Below are 2980 nucleotides of genomic sequence, written 5' to 3'. Positions count from 1 at the left end.
TAAAGTTGAATATATGAAAGGTGATGTGGCACCTCTATATGACCTCCATTGCATTTTTTTTTCCCCTTTTAAAACATTTTTTTTCTATTTTTCTTATTTATATTCTATATATATCAAAAGAACTCAACGATCACTCATGCATTTAATACTCTTAATTTTGTTTAGTTTCACATGTTGCAATGAACAAGAAACTTAAATGGTGCAATAATGAGAAAAGGATTTAATACAAAAATTAGGTGGAGAGAACCTTACTGCTGCATTGGTCAAAAGGATTTTGTTTCTAATTAAATATGGTTAATTGGCTATTTTTAATGAATATGTCTTTTAAATCTATATGTATATATATAAAGCTAGATAAACAAAAAAAGTGATGTGACATTTTTTAATGGTCAAGAATTTATTTTTATTGTTTTTGATATTTTTCTAATTTTTTTAATTATTTTATTTTATAAAATTATCTCTTTAATTCCTACCTCTTCAATTACATAATTAATTTAGTAACATCTATAACTCCTAACCTTTCATATTCATAACCTTCAAATTATTTAATATACAATTTTATAACTCATCAAAATCACACTTATAAAAACCTATTTTGAGACATATATGATGGTTATTTTATTTTCATTTTTTTTAATCTTCATCTTTTGTCTCATTGGTTGGTTAATTTTTTGTCTTCTTTGATTTGATTTTGTAGGAGAAAGATCTATAATGAATATATTAGACATCTTTGCATAGTTTGCTTTTACGAGGTAAAATAATTTGACATGCATAATATAGTATCACTTTTTTCTATTGTAATTATATATATATATTTTTTAAATCTTGATTATATGAATCATGAGGTTTTTTTTAGAAAAAATGATTTGATTTTTTTCTCTTTACTTCTCTTTCTAGGTTCCTTCTTTCCTCTTTAACTCATAGCTAAATATTCTTGATTAGTTAATTTTTTTATATATTTTTTTTTTTGTTGCTTAAGGTTAACTTACCGTGTTTTCAAGTTTGGATATTTTTAAAAATAAAAGCAGAAAATGGAGTTAACATATACAAGTATACTACTCAAGAAAGCATGTAAATGTAATTTTATAGTTATGTGGATCAAATTTTTATTAATTATAATGATAGAACATGGAAATGTAAAGTTAATTAATTTTCAAATATAGTAATTCATAGAAAAATTGACTATTAATACGTAACTTTGTGATCTTCATATTTTAATTTATTATTGTTAGAAGTTCTTAAGTTTTTTATTCCCTCTTTAAAAAAATAAATAGATAGTAATTCTATTAAATATTTAACATTTGTTGTTTGAAAGATTACTACAAATTAGGAGTATATAGGTTTCGGTATAGTGCTTCAATGCATCTTCACTATTGGAAATGTCTATTGATTATAGTGCTTTAAGATAGAGTGTTATTACAAAATTTATTAAAATTTACTTTTGCAAATGATAATTATTATTCTTTTTTAAGAAAAAGTGTGTTTCATGAGTTACAAAAGAAATATCTATCTATTTGCATTCTCTACTTAAATATCGTGTCTTCTCAACTTTCTTCTACTTAATTTTTCATGATTAATCAATCTATAAATAGCAATTCTCCATGGAATTGTTTAAAAAATATTCTCATTATTTAAATGAATTAAATGGAGAGCACAACCAAGTAAGGAAAAAAGTTGTATAAATACACTAATTTTTCAAAAGAGAAAAATAGAGGAAAATACCAACAATATTACAGAATTATGTAACATTATGTGTTAATGAACTTGCATATTTATGAATTACTTTTTATACAATTACACCATCCTAAACTAATCCTCTACACCCTTTCATTTACTATATTTACATAATAAATTAATAATAGATCTTTCAAAATAAATAAATATCAAACCAAATCCCCAACTTTCCTCCAATTATTTATCAAAATCTTGACACTTATCTTTACGCAAACATTTAATAAATTCAAATAATTAATTCATCATTTAAACAATTAAATGGAAAGCACAACCAACAAATAAAAAAAGTGGTATAAATACCACAAACAAAATTAAAAACATCAAGACACACCATTTATCTTCATAGTCACCATCTGCTCATAGTGGTTAATTGAGGTTAGCTTTTCAAATGTTCAATATTATTATATTTAAATTACATTTTATTGCAACACTCTATCCTTAATTTGACTTTGACAAATACTTATACAAAAGTACTACAATGGATAAAAAAAAATCATGGATCATCCCCAACAAATTAGTTCGGAGAATTGTCAAGGTAAAATATTAATGATAATATTCATAACTATATTAAGTTGTACTTCTATACAATTAACAAAAAAATTTATTGTTAAATACAAATGCAACTGAAAAATCAAGCAAAGCGATTAAAGTGATGTATGGAAATATTATGCAATAGCGAATTGCATATTTCAGAAAGGAACAAGAGCGATTGAAAAAATATATACACAGAGAAGAATGACATGACGTTTTTCATGAATTGATTTCAATGTAATAGGGAGATGAAATATTTTTTTATTAGAGAATATATTTTCTAAAAATCAATCTAATAACAAATGATAGGACGTTGTTGATGTATTTCTTTATATTATTACTGTTATTTTACATTGAAAAACATTTCAAACACATTCACAAAAGTATTCATGATAGATATTACAATATAAAAAGTTCAATCTCTTTGGCATTTTAATAAAAAGCAAGGAGGACCATCAAAACATACTAACAATTCCCCATTCAGTGCAATGGAAATAAAGTAATTTTTAATAGAGCATGTATCATTTCAAATAAAGAGATAATGATACGGTCGGATAATATAATGATATAATTAATTTACAAGAAAAAATAGTTTAACACATATCTTTTAACCCTCGCGCGAAGCGCGGCCATGTACCCTAGTTACTAATAATTTAGAGCATACCTTTCTTCTTCTTCTCCGGACTCTCTTTCCTTTTCCCCTTCCTTTTGCCAT

At 24.4% G+C, this 2980-nt stretch overlaps 1 pseudogene; it reads right to left on the bottom strand.

The window, feature by feature from the left end:
* Positions 1-2980, bottom strand: part of LOC125856257 (putative late blight resistance protein homolog R1A-3) — a 41498-nt pseudogene extending 38518 nt beyond the window's left edge.

This window comes from Solanum stenotomum, chromosome 2, assembly GCF_019186545.1.
Source record: "Solanum stenotomum isolate F172 chromosome 2, ASM1918654v1, whole genome shotgun sequence".
Lineage (NCBI taxonomy): Eukaryota > Viridiplantae > Streptophyta > Magnoliopsida > Solanales > Solanaceae > Solanum > Solanum stenotomum.
This window is presented reverse-complemented; position numbering and strand designations above follow the sequence as displayed.